Source organism: Lepisosteus platostomus, chromosome 20 (genome assembly GCF_059453375.1).
Source record: "Lepisosteus platostomus isolate fLepPlt1 chromosome 20, fLepPlt1.hap1, whole genome shotgun sequence".
In the NCBI taxonomy this organism is placed as follows: Eukaryota; Metazoa; Chordata; class Actinopteri; order Semionotiformes; family Lepisosteidae; genus Lepisosteus; species Lepisosteus platostomus.
The window spans coordinates 2,312,817-2,334,782 of record NC_142630.1 but is presented as its reverse complement, the minus strand read 5'-3'; the positions used below and the strand labels follow the sequence as shown (position 1 = coordinate 2,334,782).

Here is a 21,966-nt window from a genome sequence, read left to right as displayed (position 1 = left end):
GCAAGCAGATGCTTTTTAATGGACACAAAACTCTGCTGTTCTGTGAGAATGGAAATTTGAATAGTTTCAACCCAGAATCATTGTGGAGTTCTGTAATAATGTAATCAATATAAACAAACCACAGGAGCACTGCAGCAATTCTCCTGGCCAGAATGCAGCAAGATTCTGATTAGGTCTCTTTAAATCATCCACAGCTGAAGGTTGTTGAGAAATGTTAAATTGGTCCAGTTGAGCTAACGATTAGCTCAATTAGGTCTTGAAGAGCAGAGGTGGAATGAGGACCTGCAGGCACTGTGCCTTCCAGGACTAGAGACATGCACCAGCACCACTGCAAAAAATGAATCCTGAAGAGTGACTATACTAGCAGCAAATTTCCGTATAAACCTTAAGGATAAAATAAGATGGGTAGGGTTTAGATTTTGGGTCCTGTACCTCAGGAGGCACAGTGGTGCAGTGCTTTGTATTGCTGCCATGCAGTGCTCAGGCCCTGGGGTGTTAATCTCTTTGGAGTTTGAAAGTTCTCCCAGTGTTGGTGTAGGTTTCACAGTCCAAAGACATCCTTGTAGGTTAATTGGGTTTTGGGAAAACTGGCCCAGGTGGCTTCTCATCCAGGGTACTTTTTGCCTGTTGCTTGCTGGGGCAGTCTCAGGCTGCACCAAGACCCTGAATTGCAACGATTGGAAAATGGATGAAAGGCAGGGTACCAGTGTACACCCTGGATGAGATGCCAGTTCATTGCATGGCACGTACTCACATCAGAGCCCATTTTCCAGAAGCCAATTAATTTCTGTTTTAGCTAGATTTGTCGCACTCCTGTAGATTTGTCGCACTCCTGTAGATTTGTAATCAGTCTATCAGTTAATAATGTACAGAAACAGGTGAGAATGACACCCACCTGTGTGTGTCAGACACTCCCATAATAGGGTTTCTAAATGATTCAGGGATTTACTGATTCAATTCCACCTGATCAATTAAAAATAATTATAAATATAAATAAGTTCTGAAACCTAACGTCTGATTCAGGATTCATACAAGTTTCTGATTCTTAATAATGTTTTACTGATTAAGAGCTGAAATTATTTAACAGGACCAAGACTAAGAAACACTGGGTCAGATTAGTGTTAGTCAAAACTGGCTCTGAAAACCTGGAAGAACTGGAGCTTGCTGCTGTAGTGTGTGCAGTGCCTGTGTTGGCTCAGCAGGGGGCAGACTTTCTCCTCAGGCAAAGTTGCAACTCCACTCAGTATGGTTTTCAGAGGTTGCAAGAAGTGCTCTTGATTCTGAGACATACTGTAACTAAGATTACCACAGAGGATCACAATTCTTGAACTCTTCGGGACAGTAGAGTTTTTTAAATCTCACCCCCACATAAAATAAATAATTTCAATTGATAATTTTGCCTCATTACTAGTTGATACTTTATAAAAATAAAGGATCTTATTTTTAAAAATTAATAGTATACATTCATTTATTTTATTGCTTTTGCTGTGATCTGTGTTTAGAATTTGCTTTTCAGCCCTCACTAGGGCTAGGGTCCTGAACTCTGGTAGGATTTCTGACAACATGGTGTGCCTCACCAAATGAGGAAAGCGATTCTGTTTGCCTCATCAGGGCACATACAGTACAGTGTTATCTCATTAATTGCCTTCTATGACACTGTGGCTAAAGCTTCATGTTGGCAAACCTGAGTTATCTCGCCCTGCTCTGGATTGTCGAGATGGATACCATGAGTATACCAAAATCGTCTCTGGGAACTAACCGTTCCCAGACATCTCTGACGAAGAGTAACCTTCTTCTCATTTCCTTTCATCAATCAGCTAAGCAGGCATGCTGCTGTATCAATTAGGGTTGAATAAAATTGTATGGACAAAATGGACACTATTTTTTAAATTCTAAAATAGAATGTAATGCGATTACTAAATGCATTTACAAACATGGGAGTAATATTAGAAGAAATCAGTAGGATAATTTTAAAAACATGAAAAATGTATTTTGATAAATGACCACATTTATTATGCTATGCTATATAAAAAAACCAAGCACTATAATTATAGAAGTTTTCAAGCTATAGTATTCATTCTGATTTAGTGCTTAAGCAATATGCCCAAGAAACTTTTGACTAAATGCTCAATTAATTTCAGTGATGCAGTAAGTTTCAGGTGGTTTGCATTTACCACAAATGTGGACATTTAGATTATGTTTATTGTTTTGACCTTTATAATTGTATATAATATATTAACTGTATATACTGTAATATATTTATACTGTACATAAATTAATATTACCCCAAATTTACAAACATTAATTTTTCTCCTACTTTATTACATCAGAAGAGAGTTGGTTAGGCATTTTTTAGCATTGAATCTAACAAAATCTATAAAATTAGTTACCACATTTGAGTCAGTTTTATTTTATTACTAAATACAAACACCCAGTCATAATAAGAAGGAGGCTGCTGTATGCATAATTTGTGCAAATGTTGATGAAAGCAGCTGACACTATTAGTTAAAAAGAGTTATCATACTTTGTGATCTTTGAACACAGGCCACAGGAATTGATCTCAATTATTGACTCAGACCAGGTAGTATAATCTGGTTTCTGTCTGTAGAAATCAAAAAGGTTAGTCCCTTTTCATTTAATGAAACTCATTTAATAAAACCCTGAAAAAAGGATCAAGCTGACAACATGTTTTATGTAAAGAATTAAACAGCTATACAGTAGATTAATTACTGTGTCACTACAAGATTTGAATGCATGTTTTCCTGCATCGATCAGCATTCAGCTTTGTAAAGGCAACTGCGTTTGTGAGGGAATTAATGTGTTTTTAAAATGTTAATCAATTCAGTTTTTCTGTTCAACTTCTGATTTCCTTGAATTCCAGATGAGGAAGAAATAAAGATTCACAGAACCATAGGATTCAGTAGGAGGGTAAAGAAATAAAATCTGCTTGGTTTTGCAGCCTATACTACAGCTACGCCCTTGCTTCACTTGTATTGATACAGTACATCCATGTCAAACATGTACAGTTAGATTTTCAAAGCCTGTGATTGCAGAAAAATGCCAAATTCTTTATAAACCCCAAAGGGTTTCTAATTCATGCCATGTCTTTTATTATGGCTTGCAAATATACTATTTTTACAACCAATCCCAAATTCCTCAAGGAGCGGTCTCACTAGAGCAGTACAACACCAACACCAAGTTGACTTAATGGGGAAGTTTCTTAGTCACTAAGCCCCCCAGTAACTCAGGTGTAGTGTGCAGGTTATTGCTAGATTGTATCCCAGTTCAAACCCTGACTCTGTCACTGAGCTGTCTCTCTGGGAAGTGGCTCAGTGCTGTGTCCCTCTCTGGGCATGTTGCTCATGGCCCTGCGGGAGCTGTAGCTCTGAAACCCGTGTGTAGGGAAGAAGTACAGGGGTTACTATTTACTGTACCTGTACTGTACTATTTACTGTACTATTTACAGTACAGGGGTTTCCTTGTCACTTTTATCACCTGCTTTCAGACAATAAAAAATACTTTAAACATTGAGTACAATGCACTGAAATGTTGAATTCCAAGGAGATGGGTGAATTTCCTACACTGGGCAGGGAGCAGCAAGAAGCAGTAATCCACATTTGTAGTTCTATGGGCTCTCAGTGCTGCGATCGGACTGGGTGGAAGAGGAACAGGGCAGGAGGTCCAATCACTGGGCTTTAAATAGATGCTTGAAACATTACACTGTTCAGGACCAACATTTGGTCTTTATGTGTCTCTTCTTTTTCTAAGGAACTGGTAACTAAATAAAATGCTGGGTGGGGAAGGAGAAAACTTCTCCCTTATTATCTGAAGTAGAACGTATTGCAATGGCCTGTGAACAGGATTGTAGGGCCAACTCCTCGTAAAATTCATTGAAGCCAAAGACAATATTTTACCTGCAGGCTTGTATAATGTATGTTTGCCAAAGCGCAGAGCTTCCCAAACATTTTCGCAAAGCTCCAAAAAGCTTTTGTCATTTTAAGTTCTCATTTAAAAGTGATCTAAAACTGCTCTGTGGGAGAGGAAACATTTACATTTCTAGCTACCCTGGATTGTTTGCTACTAAATTCTTAACAGCTGAAGAGTCTGAAAAGAGTTCAAAATCCCCCAGCTGTTTCATATGTGAAATAACAGAAAGTGGATACTTCCTTGGAAAACACTTCTCTGGGATAAATACTGAAAATGGTCATATAATAATAAATTAGAAAACTGCAGACTGACGTTTAACTCAAGATGTTCTCAGCTTTCTTTCAGTCCACATATCAGGTTTTAGTTTGGAAAGAGCTTTTTCACTTCATTTATTAGTGTATTGGTGGATGTGGCACTGAGTTGTATGACAGATTCCACAGCACTTTTCAATTAATGAATGCCTGAAACATTAAGAGTGTAAAGTTTTGAGAAGATTTTTGTGTATCAAAGTGGACTTTAGGTTTGCAAGTAGAAGAAAATCAGATTCTCTTACTACCTGGTAGAACGTGGCCAGGATGAAATCATTTCTGTATACCACAGCACATACACAAACAGCAGAGGCTTTCACACTCCCACTGGGGCACCCCGCTACAACATAGTCCAAAGACGGAACTGAATGTCTTTCATAGCGGGTGGATGATCAGGAGAGCTCTGAGGCAACAAGCACTTTGAATTCTTTCACTCTGCAAGAAACTGCAAATTTTTTTTTAAATGTAGTATTTATGATAGGGTTTAAACCCTACATTGATTACATTGTCCTAGTTTGACTAGTTAAAGGAAATAACTTAAAGGAAGCTAAGACACAGCTGTAGGAGACTGCTACTGTACCTCTGTACGGCATGAATTTCCATTATAAAAGAGCTACTAGAGCTTATTTTTATGTATTTATCACATGTATGAATGAATAAGGCCTTTTGTCAGATGGTTTATAATACCTTTTTCTCAATTCATGCAAGTTATAAGTCTCCAATTCTTGACATGAGTCTTATTTTATGGTGATAATATCTTGGTTGTCCTGTGAAACCAAATGGATAGCCTACCTTTGAAGATCCACTTCTGACATTTATTTATTTCAAACATTTCTGACAGGTTAACAAATAAGTAACATTCTCATCACAGATGAGAGCACTATGCGCTTGTTTATACTGTTACAATGGCTTTGAACACCTGATAAATGATTAGTTATTCTCATCAATTAACTGTAGAATATTGACAATTAAAATAATTGAAGTGGGTGGATTCTACAACAGAAAAAGCCATCACATTTTCAGACATCTTTTCTGACTTTTTTGCTATAATACCCCAGTTACCATTTTGCTGAAAATGCAGTTCAAAAATAATATTCATTTTCATTTCTCTTTCCTCTTTCTCACAACAGCCCTCAACCACAGACAAACCACAAATGACTATTGGACCTCGCCACACCGTCTCTGCGCATTGCTTTGAAATAAAGGTATCCTTCTGAATGAGACCCTTCATTTTGGAAGATTTCTTCAGTGAGTCTTTTAACACTTACACTGCAGTAATCATCTTTGTTCTCAGGCTCATGTTTGATACGGTATGCTGTACTGTAGCTGTAATTGGATTCCTTTGAAAATAAAACTAAGTACAGTTGTGTTTTCACACTGAACTATAATAACATTGTGCATGGCAACTGTACAAGAAGATTCGCAGTAGAACTAAGGACAAGAATCATTAGGATCTGGTCCGGAACTGTTTGTTCACAATAAAGGTTCTTGGTGTTGACATTTTGTAATTAAATGTAGGGTGTGTCGTTATGCTGAACTTGAAATAGCATACCACTCCACATGTGTACATATCGTAGACAGTTTGCATTTTTTTCTTTGTGCCCTGTTCTGCTGTGGTTTTGGGGTAAATTATTTACTATGCAATTTGTAAATGTTCTGTCAAAAAGAAAGATTGCTCTGAAAGGACTTATAAAGACTGAAAGACAGGACATAGCTGGAGGAAATATTAGAATGTTACACATTCTAATGTTTAAGGCACATGAGTCTGACAGTGATGTGGGAAACTAATGTGTTAATTGTGCTATACCTTCAGTCAGGATTTAACAGAACTTTTGTGAACTTCTATCCATGATGTTTTTTTTTGCTAATGCACAACTGAGATCATTGCAACACTGGTATTCAGACAGCACGAATCCCCCAAAACTATCCCTTTCATTAACAGACCAAGTGGATCTTAATTATTTTTTAAATCTTGACCTATTGGCTGAATTCAATTTCTTTCTGTTTAGTTGTTAGTGTGGTGAACTTCATTTCTTATTAGTGCAGTACTGAAATTGAAATTAAAATCTCCATCATCCAACACACAGCTGTGTCTCAGAACCACCCCCCATCCAGAAATAAGTCCCTTTTCTTGGAAAGGTTTAACTTCTCCAGCAGTTCACTAAACCCCTCTAACAGTATTGAAGACAGAATAGCAGAAGGTCTATATAAGCCTAATATAGTTATGTCACTCCATAAATATTTAGAATATATTGAAAACAAGGCTATCAGACTGGAATAAATCCAAGAAAGAGCTGTGTTTGTCAGAAACTTGAACAAAGCTAAGAGAGGTGCCTGCAGGTACTGTTCGTGAATTTAATTAGTGTTTTTTTGTCTCTGCAACACAACTGTTCTGTTGTACTGTACAGTGCAGCACAATTAATGTTATTCATTTCGAAAAGTCACATGCTGATTTAATGAAAAGCTCCAATGTTTTTGCTTCCTATAAAATAAGATTCACTTATATGGATTTCCAGTCAGATTCTGTTGATACCTACAATTCTACATAACCTAAGTACAGTACTATTTATTCCAAGCAGTTAATATGCGTATGTACAGCATGATCTAGATAAATCCCATTAATTCTGTTTCATTTTCTTAAATTCACTTTATTCCTTAAAGCAAAACTTGCGTGTGTTCATCAGACACTGCCCACGCTTATAGTTTCTGTCTTCGCTAGGAATGAGGTTGAGATGAGACAGCTAAATCACCCCATAAATATTTAAGCCTAAAGAAGAAGGCAATTGAGCTGGAATACATCCAATTCAGAAAATGTAGCTGTCAGGATGAAGAGCGAACTATGTGAATGAATCCAACTCGCACTGGTCAGATTGGAAAATTAGATAATGGGATGCATTAATTTGATTGCTACCATTTCGCCCCAAGACACAAGCTTGAATCAAGAAACAAATTTGTTTTTAAAACATTTCATTATGATTTGTTGCTCGTATAGTGGCCTGCTGATAAGGGAGTCCAAAATATGATTAAACTAAAGCAAGGAAAAGGAGGTAAGTATGTAAGGGTATACTGCCAAGAAAGTACTTCTTTCATCACCATTTTAGAAATCCATTTTTTAAAACTCTATAGATTCCAGAGGTTCCAACTTGAACATTTTCCAAATCCCCCCTAGTCAGTCTTGGAATGGCACAGCAGAGAACAGAAATGTACAGAACCAAAGAAAAACATGCTTGGAGTATTCGTAGCTTTGCTTTTTAAATTCCGCATCAGTTGCCCAGCTCCCCTGGAAAAGCAGACACCCCGTGAACTTTGACCTTTGCCGTGATGATGAATAACTTGCACAACAAGAAGTCCTGCGTAGAGCAGCAGATGGCGTTTCAGAAAGTGCTGTTTCCTGATAGCTGCAGAAAAAAGAAACAGACCATTTGTCAAATGCCTTCCACGTCATTCTGCGTTATTTTGACATTGCGAGCCGATGCAGGGCTGTCATCATGCCTCTGCATTCCAGAGAGACAGTGAACCTGAATATTCTTTACTGTGGGAAAAGACACTTACAGAAAACAAGCACCTGCTGAAGTGAAACTCATTGCTTTCCTTCTCCACTGTGGAAATACAACACCTTTCATTCAAGTTTCAGTTTTACCATATTAAACTCATCTCATTGGAATCGATGGACTGTTCTTACTTTTTTCTCCATTGTTTATTTGGCAACATTATCATACTTAATTCATAGTTACAATGTGATGCTACAGTATGTGGTTTGATATATACAATTAAATTTCAATGAAACATACTGTACTGTACATGTTTGTAGTGTATTCAACATATTTCTTTATTTCTTTTTTCATAAAAATTAGAGTGTTACTGTACCTTTCCTCTATAGAAAATTTTGTTTTTATGTTCAGTTTAGTGTGAACCCATGTTTAATTGTGTGCTGTGGAAAGAGATTTAAAAGCTTTTAGTTACTGAAAATCTATGAGTAATTTATCAGGGAAATATTTTATCCCATTTTTCTGTGCCCACACTCTGAATTCAGAAGGAGCGCATAATGCTTTCAAATTAGTGAGGGTCATGTTAAAAGCACGGCATTGTACTGAGCTGCCAATGAACTGGTTCCAATCTGCTGAAAATAATGTCGAAAATCATTTCCTCTGAAAATTAAAATAAAGTGCAACCACTCCAGAAAAAAAAAACATTATCGCTGATTTGTATAGACTGTTAAAGAATTACAGGACATTTTAACAGTGTAACCAGTAAATATCCATGTTCCATCCATTTTCTAATCACTTTATCATCCAGTACAGGGTTCGGGGCAGCTGGAGCCTTTCCCAGCAAGCAATGGGCAGGGTAGGGCAGGGTACACGCTGGACAGGAGGCCAGTCCGCTGCAGTGCACACACAGGCACAGACGCGCGCACAACCTAATTAACCTACCAGTATGTCTCTGGGCTGTACGGGGAAATCAGAGCACCCAGAGGACATGCAAGCAAAAACGAGGAGACCACACAAACTCCACACAGACAGCACCCCAGCAACTGCAGCCAGAGCCCCGGCGCTGCCTGGCAAAGCAAACCTCTGCACCACTGTGCCACCCACCAGTATATATTTCGCTCGGAATGACTTTGCGGTTAGTTTCAAAACCGAAACTAGACAGCCATTGATGTGAAGGAGGTCCCGGGGCTGTCACGAGCTAAACTTTCAGTTATCCTGCATGACACATAATTCATTTCTCCCTCAGTTACAGCCATCAGAAGATAAAGACAAAACTATCTGCCATTGCTCACTTGTCTGTGTGTGAATTCCACTGCGATTGATGTTAACCACAGTGCTGTCAGACGGGCAGAGGTGCTCACCTGCCAGTTCTGTAATTGTGGGAGGGTTCCTGTCCCTTCTAAGTCCCCGGATTTGTGTTCTGTGCTGATTTGTTTTCCTTGTCACTTAGGATAAGTACATAACACTAACCACATAAAGACAAGAGATGCAAAACAATGAGCCTGGGAGTCACAACAGTTATGTTAAGCTATACAGGACTTTTGTTTCATTTTAAATATTTCAAGAGGGTGACACAATATACAGTACTGCCACACTGACGTTTGCCAGCTCTGGGGAAAAAAGAACATTCTCACCCATCTTAAATTTTAAGAGTTCAAGAAGTGCTGAAATTCTGGGAGACGTGGGGCTCAATAGTTAAGGTTAAGTTACTGTGTATATATAGTTTTAAAAAACCTGTGTTCTAGCTGAAAAACCTTAGGGCCTTGGGACTTGAAATAACACAATGAGTGGTCAAGGGATGTGTCGGTGAAACCAGCAGAAAATCTCCTGATCAGCGCTGTGTCACTGCCAGTCTCGCATGCTCCCTTGCTGTGCTTTGATTCTGTGGTTTGATTCTGAGCGGATGGCACAGTGCATCTTCTTACGAGTTCTACTGAAGAAGCAAAAGCTGGGACATGCTGCTAGTTAACATTTAGGCCCCAAACTTAATATGAGAACAAAACGTATTCTTGTGCTGTAGCTCTTTTTTTTTTTTACTTCTTCCTCTTCGGTCGCTGGTTTTGGCAAGACTGTTGAATCTCTGTTAGAAGTTTACCTCCCTGGCTGGTGGGTTTCTGTTTTCTGTAAAACGTGGCATAATGGATGGCCACAGCCTTAGTGACAGCTATTGCTTTTAATAAGTTATTCCATTAGATTTGAACTCCCACTGCAACAGAGGTAAATCTGGTCTCGAACGTAATCCACAAGACGCAGCCTTTCTCAAGACAATCGAAATCTATTGCTTTCACTCAAACTCTTTAGAGACCAACAGGCTGTTTTTCAGTTCCCCTTTTGCTGTCCAAGTGCTCAGTCATGTGAAGTTTAATGCTTGCTTTCCTCTTGTTATTGCAGTGTCATTACATAACCGAAGGTCATTTAAGCTCCATAATAATTTATAGCTTTAACATACAGTATGGCACTCCAAATACAAGCTCTTACCACATAAACTGATTTTATTCTCTCTTCCATACCAACAGACACATTATTATTATTATTATTAGTAGTAGTAGTATTATTATTATATTTACAACATTAAAAACTGGGATTTATCTAAAAGTGGTTAAAAAAGAATTCAGGGCTGTTGGATATATTTACCGATCATGCACGACACCCAACCTTTTCATGGAAAAACCTTTTCTTTCTATAACTTCACTGCAGTTGAAACAGACTAACAGACAAAAAAAGGCTGGGAGAGTTTACAGGCCGTTCTTGTCAAATGAGTTGCACTGTAGCTGCCCATCTAACTACAGTACATGAGAAGTTCTCGTGTTTCCCGGATTCTGACTAACATTTATCGTCGGCAATTTTTTTGTTATGAATCGAAACTTCAAGGTGCCATTTCATCGCACTGAATTCTAAGAAAAATCGACATAGTTTTACTCAAGTGCAGCGACAGACAAGGGAAACAACAAAGTGCAATTTCTAACACAGCTTTTTAGCACTCACGGTGAGTTAAGATGGTTTGAGTGACCTGTATTTAAACAGAAGATTTTGCTGAGCTGGTGACTGCACCAAAAAAGCATCTCTCACCACAAGAACAGAGTAACTCTGTATTCACCATTAAAGACTTAGTCGGGGATTAAACAAGTTTCTACCATTTCTATAGTTAGGGATAATTCCTGTCTTTTTTCTCATAATAAAAAACTGCAAAGCAAGGTTTGGAAAGCAGGAAAATGGTGAATGGGCAGATTCACTACTGTCCCACACAGGAGCATGCTTTACACTTAAGTAATGCCAGCCATTTGAAATATTGATCTTCCCAACCTCCTTATGCTAAAACCAGCTGATGCTTTTTTTTCTGTTTTTTAAGTGAATACTTTCATCTTGCATTTACGATTTTGTCAAGCGTTCGACAGCACCCATAATGTCTGCATAATACCTATCGTTACTAAACAGGAAATTCTATTTGATGTGCATCTTCTGATTTTTCTGCCACTGACTTGTACACATCTACAACGCATCACGTTATATGTATCTGCCCTTCCAGTAACTGTAGGAAATATATACTGATAAAACAAACACGAAGCCAGGTGAAAGCTAAGTCCAATGAGAACAGGGGGCGGTCACTTCTTTACACTAGGAGTTGTGGGAGTGTGGAGCAAGCTGCTCAGGCATTCTGTTGAAGCCAATACCCAGACTCTTTCAAGAATCGATTGGATGAGATCCGGGGTTCAATTAACTACTAACTACCTAACTACCAAACTGGCTAGATGGACCAAATTACCTTTGTAATTCGTCTTACATTTTTAAACAGGCATGAATTTATTTGATGCATTATTAGCATGAGGAGATGAGAACTGTTTCCACTGCTCCCATTTTTCTTCCCCTTGCAATGAAGGGCTTGTATCCTCAGGACAGACTGTGCGTAATGATCATCTGCCTGCTGCACTTTAGTTTCTTCCTCCACAAGAAATTGTTCCTTAATTTTGTTTATCATGGGTTCCCTTCAGTTTCCTTTCTGTGTGGCTGTCTGTTGCAGCTTTGCTGAAATACGGTGTTTCTCTTTCTGTTTTTGTGTCTATGCTAAAATAAAACTAATCTAAATGGTATTTACTGTCATTTACTGTGATGTTGTGCAACAATGCTGAATCTATTATAAGCATTTATTATTTGAAGATTCCTCATTGTGAACATTGTGGTCTACTCAGCAATATATTTCTATCTGTGCAAGGATAAATGATTTTGGCATCAGGCAGTCGTAGTCAATGGCTTGCATAACATAAGGAGATATTTGTCCACATGACAATCACAGAATGGTGTAATTGGACTCTGCTGGTCTCTTCTGCGTAAACAAGTTCATTGATCTTTGTTTTGCCATCATCACGTCATTAGTGAATGGCTGATTTAACAGTTTTTAAAAAGGTGTTAACTGACTGGAAAAAAAACTAGTTCAATAACTTTATTGGACAGATATGTTTTAAAAATGATAACATGCTATTCTCAAGAAAGAGAAAGGAACACCTTTATTCCTTGAGAACAGTAAAATCAGTAAGAACAGTAAGATCATCTTTTCATTAGGAGCTCAGTAAAAAGGCCCTGGAAGGGTTCATCCATCTGTTCTGTGAGTCCAAGACTCACTTTGAGTCTCCCTCCCTGGGCTTGAATCTCTGACTCTTCGGGACTTCTCGGCCTTGCCAGTTCAGAAAATGTAACTGTTAAAATACAAAGCAACTGCTCTGTCCGTTTCACTTCTGTTTTCTGGTGTGGGCTTGAAAGTTTTTTGTTTTTTTTCGCTGAAGCTGTTCCTGTTGCTTTGGATAACTGCCCAGGGGAACTCATAAGGACACAAATATAACCTGAGCTTGACAGAGAGGTCTGGTTATGCTGTTTATGAGAGTTGTACCTAGACTTTTTAATTTCAGTACATTAGAACTTATGAGGATACCATTTGGTCCATGTAGCTCATTTAGTACTGTTCCAAATGATCTCAACCAGCCATTTCTTGATCGACGCCAGGTTATCAGCTTCGATAACTGGGCTGGGGAGATTGATCTAAAGATTGTTTTAAATTCACTCTCATATAGTTTGCAGTTGTGACCTCTGTTTTGTTTTTCGTTGTTCATTCTGAGTAAGTCCGCTGGGTTGTATTTCTGGCAATGCAGCTGTCATCAGAAGAAGCACCTATAATGACAAATGAACCTGTTGTTGCAAAGCCTGGGCATTTTGTATCGGCTTGATACAGTAGCTGTTTGGCAAATTGGCAGGTAAACATGCTACTCGGAATGAAGAATGAAGCCTGTACTTCAGTTAAAAGTTAAATAGATTTTATTTATGACAGAACAAGAAGAAAGCAGAGCACAAAGAAGCAGCAAGAAGTCAGACCCCTGCTGCTATTGGATCTTCGTCGCAATGGATTACATGTCAAACAACAAGGTGACAAACTACTCTAGGTTTTCTTACTGTGCACCATCTCATGCACTATTTGAAGCTGCTTACCTAAATAAGTGGTTCTTGCACAGACATGAAATAGATTTTATTTTCTCTCATTCCATACTGAATGTTCAACGAAATAAGTAAAACATTATGAAAAATAAGCAAAAACAAGACATTGTTAATGTTTCGACAAAGACCGAAACACACCAGACCACAGAAATAAAAAACAAACTTCCGCTGGGCAAATTGAGGACGTTCTTTCTTAAATGCCTTCCCTTACATTATTACAGTATTCTTTATTTAATTCCCACTTGTGAGCCCTGTTAGTTTTGAGCATTACTCACTTGTAATTCAGTTTGTAGGGAGGTTTTACTCACCTACTCTCAGTGAAAAAATGGTTAAGAAGAAGTTAAGTTATTAAGTTACTTACAGTCATGTGCTGATTGACAGGATTGTAACGTAGTTTATTTGTGAAAAATTTCAGGTGTCTGCCAAAAGCAGGTAGACACCACAGCTCTAATTTCTATTCAGTGCCTGCTTGGCTTCAGGCATATTACATTTTCACACCTACGCGCTTGTCCTACCTTCTCAACACCCGCGTTTGGCAGAAATTAATATTATTGTCCTCTCAGCCGTCTAATGGAACATAATAGATGGATATAAATTATCTCCTCTTCTGGCAGCCTTCGCAGACAGTGCTTAAGCGTTTAACCCTTGCCAGTCCTTTCCCACCATTGTGCAGCAGGAGTTAGGGTACAGATGATCAGCCGGAGGGTTGTGGGTTCACATCCCAGGGGCATTGCTGTTGTAGTCCTGTGCAAGGCACCTTATGCTAATTACTCCAGTGAATACTCTTCTGTACAAAAGAATATCTGTATTTCATATTCTGTATAAAAGATTGTTGTTGTCAATGACACTGGTTACTTCATCCAGTTAAGTACAGAATTAAAAAAGAGCTCCCAGATTTTCCTTTGGAGCGAGATATTAAAAGAGCTCAGAATTTGTCAACTACTTTAACTACAGTATTCTGTTCTTCAAGCACATACGGTACAGTATCTGTATAGCACACGATGAGAAACTGAAGCTGAAGAGCTGAACTTAGCTTAGCAATGTCCCATATCACCGTGTCAAGACCTCATCTGTGGGTTCTTTCTCTCTCGGCAAATTGAGCTGCACTTTCTCTTCGCTTATGTTGTAAGCCAAGACTGCTCTTTGAGCAGAAAGCTCTGGGGTGCGGGCGCACTGCAAATACAGTATATACCAGAGAGCACACTGGCTGAGCTAATGGTGGGTACTGAATGATGTCTTGTTCACCAGTTCAACTCAGTCGCTAGCGTGCCCACTTATTTTAATATCCTGAAACCTGTCTGTGATGAAAGTATCATCAGTAGCTTAAAAGCCCTAATTGAAGAAATTAATGTCAGGTTTGAATTTAGTACCCAATAGTTACTGTAAATAAGCATCACTATTTTATGAGGTAAGGATTAATAATACCAGAGTTGTGATTCAACCTTTGGGAAGTATCTCTAGCATTGAGTCAGCTAGGTACTGTTTTGCCTTCAGGCACTCTGTGGTGAGGTTAACACCAATCCTCCACCTCCTTCTGTCTGCCCTCCCTGTTTACACTTGTGAGAGAACACTCAAAATGTAAAGAGATTAAGCTGGAATAAAACAAAAAATATATATATTCTGTGTAAAGACTTTTCCTTTTCATAGTACACATTATTTTGAAGAATCACTGCATGCTGGATAGTGCCTTGGTGCAGTGGTCAGCAGTACAGTGCTGTGGTCCTGGGTTCAATTCCTGGGGTACTCTCTGTGTTCTCTCTGTGTTCATGTGGGTTTCCTTTGGGTGCTCTGGTTTCCTCCCAGAGCCCAAAGACCCATTGGTAGGTCACTGGGCTCTGTGTGTGCCCTGCAATGGGCTGATCCCATCGTAGTTGCTGAGATCAACTCCCCTGTGAGTGTGACCCTAAATTGGAAGAAAAGATTAGAAAATAGGAGGATCAGAGCATGTTGACTGCCAATCAACAGATTTAAATTATTGTGAATCTAATCATTAAGTCACTGCCTTACCTAACATTGTATTCAGTTTTGTCCATGTCTGAAAACAGAATTCTGAATTGTAGTTTTTCTTTAGTTATGAGATGCTGTCATCGTAACTCCTCTAATGTTATCTTCTGTAGAGTTTTTCTCATTACCAAACCATTTCAGGAACTGGGTAATTTCCACAGGACACTTTTACTGAACAATTATGATGTGTTTATAAAATAATTCTCGTGTTTCGAGTGTCGTCCTGATTGGCTCTGCTGGGAGACTTCATGATAATTATTTCCAGGCAGAGGAGTCCAGAGAATCTAAAGTAACAGGGCCAGAATATCCTCTCGTTCTGTAAACCATTAGATGAACTGTTTCCCCCACTACATACTGCCTATAACACTGGCTCTGACCAACGATCTTACTGGCTCAGAACATTATCTTACAAATCTTGCAATGACATTGGCAGTAACCACGATTTCCAACAGATTTAGACACACCAACCCTGACTCACTATAGCCATGCCACTGTCCCTCCAGATTCTCTCTCTCTTTTACAGGAAATTACCTATTCCCTGGCACATAAAATACCCACAACCGACCATGTGCAGAGTCCCAGTTTTTACAATGGAAAACACATGCAGGGCTTGCAGCCCAGTCTTCATTATCACACTCAGCGGATGTGTTTAGTGAAGTACTGTAAGAACAACGCAGCGAGGCCGCCATTTTCCCTCAGTGTTGTTACTCCAAATCGCCAGCCTGGTGTGAAGTTTTGTGATGCTAATGATTTTAATGGCAGATTTTTAGGGTTCGTGTTTTGTCGGGTGGCTGTACTCGGATTTCATTCACTTTAGTGGCAAAGCAACCAGTTTCTACCTTCTGTTAGTCCAGTTTCGTCATCCGGTCATATTAATTGTCAAAGGGCAGTCAGACCAAAGTTACAGCGACAGTACTTCATGCCACTGGAATTTTGCATACTTTTTACACCAATACACAAACTTAAGAAAATATACAACCCAGGCAGAACCTTCAATAATTTCTGTTCTTTCTCTAGAAATAACTCTTTTCAAAACCTCGACAGTGATGAAATGAGTTTACCCCCCCTAGCAAATTCAGCTATACCAAAGTAAATTAATTAACATAATTATAGTTTTAGGTATTCTGTGTAGTTACATTTAGTGAAGTAATTCTTGGAGTGTGGCCTATTATTCTACTGTATCTTTCTACCCTTAGAACTTAAATAAAAAAAATAAAAATGTAAACGCTGAAAGTCTCTTGGACTTTTATGGAACTGGAAAGTTATTAGGTACACCATTAGTACACTAATAGTATACCATTTCTCATTATGCAGTTTCTTATCTAGAAAACAGAATATGCAGTTCAGGCATTCCTGTTCTATTCGGTGATCAAACAGCTTTTGATGAAACAAACATTGAGCTTTGTGTAAACGTCTTAAAAAGGCAGTCTCCATAGCAACGGCTCATACATTTCAAACACTGTTGGAAAACAAACGTGATTAATCTCAAAACCATACATCAGGAACATATTTCCTTGCTTTAAAAGCAACAACAGTCCATTGACAAGCTTTCCCCAAAGTCAGACTGTACCCATTCCGGTAATAGATAGGTAATAAGGTAATGTCAACCCCTGTGGACTTTTGTGATGGGGCTGTGTGCCCAGGACCTCTACACATCCGTCCTGGTTAACTGGAGAAAGCCGAGGCCATGTTTGAAAATAGTTTTTAGAAGTACTCTGCATGATGAGCTGCAAAACCCTTTTGTCTCTAAAATTCAGTGTATGCTAATAGGAATTATTTTTCTTGGTCGAAAGCATGCAGTCTAGTCACTTCGGGAACAGCCTATGCTACCTGTGGAGCCAGAACAGTACGGGGCAACTCCCGAATCCTCACATTCGGGATTCCTGGGGGATCCTGGTGCTTAGTGCTGACCGCTGGCCATTGTGCACCTGCTCGGCTGAGAAGCTCGGAGTAGGAGATTCTCAAATGCACAGTAATTGTATATATGTCGCTGTCTATTCAGATGTAGAAATAACATCAAAAACTATAAGCATGTAGGAATGAGATATTATTTTTATTATTATTGCAATGTCTGTGGCTAGTGTGGAATGTTATTGTTTCTTGTCGAATAAGGAGCAAATAACTATAATTCCAAGGGAGTTAATGGACAGCATGCACCTTATTTTCTCTAAATCCCCAAGTCTCTGAGCTCTTATTAAGCCAGGATTCAGGAATTACTCCTAACACACATGGCAGATTTGGCCACATTCATCGCAGGCATGACTAAACACTCGCTGCTGTAAGAGCATTATGTTCTTCAGGATATTATGACAAAGATTTGAGAGGCAGCAAAATAACGTCTCATGATGTAATTCTCCGCAAATACAGCTGAATTGTTTTGAATTAGTTGTAAGAAGTAAACACACAACAGGGAAAATTATAGCATCTGCATGTTTAGATTACCCTGCTGGTAACCTTAGGTCACGGAAGTTATTATTAGATCTTATATCTATAGATATTTTCTGCAGGCTATCCAAAGATCCAATGCATAGACATGCATGTCATAGTATGTACTATTTCACAATATCTGACTATCTCACAGTATTTGCTTGTTTTTGAATGGGTGGTACATTTCCTTTGCTGATATATCAAAAATACATTGGGTTCCTGATAAATGTTTGCACCTTGTGCTTCTCATCAAAGCTTTGTTACTGGTATTTCTGTGTTTTTATTGCTTTTGCCTCCTTTTTAAGATTAGTGAGATATTTATTCACATTTTAATTCAAAGGACACACAGTTTTGACAGTATACTAGGCTGCACTTTATTGCTGTATGCAGCTTTATCTTCTAGGTGGAGTTTAACAGTCAGCCTGTGTCATGTGTAAAAACAACCTTTCAGAAAGAAAATGACACAATTGCATTTTTACTATATGAGCTCTGAGTCTAACTGAAGTTTAGCAACAAACAGATTGCAAATTTACAATGCAGATTGCAAATGACCACTTGGAAGAGCTGACTAATTGAAGACCGCAGTTACTGTAAAATCAAAGGTTTCACTGCACTGTGGAGACCACTTAAACATACAGTTGAGGATTTTTTAAAAGGGATATGTTGCATTTTGCTGTAATTTCAATAATCAGTAATCATTTTTTTTGTGCTGATTTTCAGTCATTTCATAATATAGTGCCCAAATAAATCTATATGTCTCAGAACTGTGGTCTTGTCTTTTGGATCGTATTTTGCTTTTCTTCAGGCTGGCACCACAAAACAAATGTAAACAAGTGAAAAATTAAACCATGTAGGCAAAACAGGTGGCACTCAAGGTCACTGTCTTCCCAGACTGGGCGTGCTGTGACAGGGAGTGAGAACAGGTGCTCAGCAGTGTCAAGTGTCTCAGAACTGTGTGGAATATGGGTCTTATATGAGCCAATGGCTCTTTACAGGGAGCTTACACCTGGGCACATGGCATTGTAAAGCTCAGTTTCTTTTCTTTAAAAAATTCGAATTGCCAATTATTTCATATTATATTCATCTAATTTGGAATCTCCAGTTTTGTGTTTTTCAATTCTCTCCTCACAGTTGCGAACACCACACCCGCACGGGGTAGAATAAGGAAGAGTGTCTTTTCACATGTCACAGGGAACGCAGACCCGTACCGGAGGCTCAGCGCCAACTGCGTTCTTCACCCAGGAGGCCACAGGGGGCGCTGTGTTGCCGAGTATCAATAGAACCTTGTATGACTTATCCCACCCCACCCTCAGTGGCTCTCAGCCAATGCTTGGAAAATCCTAGTCACAGTCTGCTAGTGACATGACCCAGGCTCAAACCCATGATCAAAGATCTCAATACTAAGTTAAATCTTTCCCGACTGAAATTCTGTTATATTGCCTTACGCACACGTTTTATTGAGAACAAAATAATCAACAGTGAATCTGAGCTTCTTGTAGTTCTCAGCTCTATGCTGTGTCTTATTGCTAGTATTTGCAAAAACTGTGCCATGTTTGCACACGAAGTGAAGGCTGACACAATGTGGGAAAGATTGTTTATATTGCTGCTGCCTTGTTGTCGAAGGTACATTTAGTTACTGGGCAATCTGACTTATCTACATACTGTACAAAGAGAATCGGTGCTTGTGTAAGTTTCAATCAAGAGACGAATCTCCTTTTAGAAATGTGGCCTTACGTTACACCTTATGCTTTTTAATCAGTTTATTTTAGTTTAACATCAATAAACAAAGTTTGCTGCTGGATACCCTTATGTTGTTTTACCACTGTGACATTATCATGGGAACACCACAATATACCGAAAGAAATGTTTACTAAAGTGTGTTCTGTTTTCTTGTGACCCTCTTGCAGGGAAGCACAGGAATGTATGTCGAACCATGGGAAATAAGATTAAATACTGCGATATCTTCGGCGTGACTGACTTGTTGAAGTAGAATAAAATAGACAGGCCAAGTTCAGGTTTGTACAACTGGCTCCTTCTGGCCTGCAAAGAATGAGCAGTACCGAAGTTGTCCGATTTCATTGGTATTTTGCGAGGAAAGTGCCACCTCTATTTTAATTATAAATATATTTTCAAAAGGAAAATTGCTCAGCCCATCGAACCCCCCAGATCCAGTTAAAACACAACCACCTTTTGCAGAACAACCCACACCGCAAACATCAATAACGGGAGAAACAGCCTCACTGATTTCAAAATTGCAAAATTGAATGTGTGCAACACTTGGCGATTTCAAAACACAAAATGTCAGTTGGTTGAAGTGTTGTAAAGTAAAACATTATTCACATTTCTCATTCAGTGTCACAGTGTACTCCTGAAATGCCTTGCTATAAACATTGAAGCAACATGTGTGTTGATAGGTCTTGGATCTTGAGTCTCTACTGAGGAGTAAATGCTATGTTTTGCTGATAGCTCTTAATTTCCAATCATTTTTCTCTGAAGTAAGAGTGGGAAGTGAATGATTGAAATATCACATAAAATATCGTATTTTGTTCTTGCCTCTGGGATGTATGGCCACAATACCATTCTGAACATTTTTATTATTAGTATTATCAAATTCACGGTCTCAGGGAAGCCAGAGCCTATCCCAGCAAGCAATGGGCGCAAGGCGGGATACATCCTGGATGAGACGCCAATTATCCAATTATCCTACCAGCATGTGTTTGGAGTGTGGGAGGGAAACGGAGTAGCTGGATGAAACCCATGTGAACAGAGAGGCTGACATGAGAAATCCACACAGAAATAGGCCCAGAACCCCAGACCAACAAAGAGCTCTGCAACACCATGCCTCCCCCTTGAGCTAAAGTCATCATGAAACTTTACAGAAATAATGTTCTTAGTTTGTCTCACATAAAAACCCCTATGTGTATAAGAGAAAGGTATTATGCATTTGCCTATATTTGCTAAATTGATTCATCCTAATATTCTTATTATTATTCTTAATAATGATAATCTTTTCCAGAAACGCCCTGGGACTTTTAATGACCACAGAGAGTCACAACCTCAGTTTTACGTCTCATCCGAACAACAGCGCCTTTTCACAGTATAGTGTTCCCATCACTATACTGGATCATTAGGAGCCACACAGGCTGCAGGGTGAGCACCCCCTGCTGGTCCCACTAACACCTCTTCCAGCAGCAGCCTTAGCTCTCCCAGGAGTCTCCCATCCAGGTACTGACCAGGCTCCCACCTGCTGAGCTCCAGTGAGTTGCCAGTTGTGAGTTGCAGGGCGATATGGCTGCTGGCCCAATGTGCTGTCTCGCTAGCGCCCCTCGCTCCACCCCACTTCACCAACGCAGAATTCCCATTCTCAGACCTCTTTCCAACAAGATTAGTATCACTTTAGTATCAACAAACACTACACTCTCCAGAGCGCCTAGCATGCCAGCACACTAGTGCCAGGGTGTGCTGACCCTTACGAGACCTCCCCCAGAACATTCTGTCACCAGGCCACTTTCTCTGTTTGTGGACGGGGAAAACATTTATTTTTCTTCTTTTGTACTATTATCTCAGCAAATAGTTGACCATGTACTTTCACTAGCTACACCCCAAACTCCTGCCTCTCGTACGGTCAGGAGAAAGATCCCGTTCCGTCCACAAAGGTGGGGAAGGGTGGGAAGGGTTATCCAGCCAATGCTGTAGAAAAAACCCTCCACCATTGCATTGTACTCAGTGGTTGCCATACTTTACCCACAGATTTATTTTAATAAATATTTGTAGTACGTAGACTGCCTGTCGGTGTTTGGCTTTGGGCGTAAAGCCAGACATAAATGCACAGGAAAATGTAAGTCCTGCTTCTTTCACTGCTGTATGAATTTAGAAAAGGCATTATTAACAACTCCAAAAGCACAGTAGATGAATGTAAAAACAATAACTGAAATGCATGAAAGATGAGAAGCACTATCACACTTAACCTTCAAGTCGGGGCTTCTGTCTGGACAGCTCTCCAGATCCGGAAGTGTCAGAATTCTCAGCAGCGTGAAGACGAGGGGTGTAAATGCCGCAAGCCGGTTAGGATCTGTTTTTGACTACTTTCGGATTTCGTGACAGCTCTAAGATGGGAGTACTTGATGCAATCTGATCCGTTTGAGTGCTCTACCTGTGTTTTGTCTTTGACTCATCTCTGTCGATAGGCTGATTGATAAATTCTGATTGAAAAACATTTCCACACTTGGAATGAGAGGAAACCAGGGGCTACAGTGTACTGTACGCAAGTTATGTGGGCTCAGAAACATTCTCTTTACGTTCTCATAATCACACCCAACCCCCTGGTGAGC

The 21,966-nt window shown here is 39.3% G+C and overlaps 2 long non-coding RNA genes across 3 annotated transcripts in view; one reads left to right on the top strand and one right to left on the bottom strand.

Moving 5' to 3' along the window:
• LOC148644253 (uncharacterized) overlaps nucleotides 1-5,534 on the top strand; it is a 107,079-nt gene extending 101,545 nt beyond the window's left edge. The window contains exon 3 of the long non-coding RNA XR_015928644.1: nucleotides 5,366-5,534. This is a non-coding gene — a long non-coding RNA (uncharacterized LOC148644253). The remainder of the gene's footprint in view (nucleotides 1-5,365) is intronic.
• LOC148644252 (uncharacterized) overlaps nucleotides 1-21,966 on the bottom strand; it is a 44,798-nt gene that overhangs the window by 9,751 nt on the left and 13,081 nt on the right. The window contains exon 2 of one of the 2 annotated variants that reach the window (XR_015928643.1): nucleotides 5,842-7,633. The exons of the other annotated variant lie outside the window; for it this stretch is intronic. This is a non-coding gene — a long non-coding RNA (uncharacterized LOC148644252). Of the gene's footprint in view, nucleotides 1-5,841; nucleotides 7,634-21,966 lie in introns of those variants that run through there. 2 annotated transcript variants of the gene reach the window in all.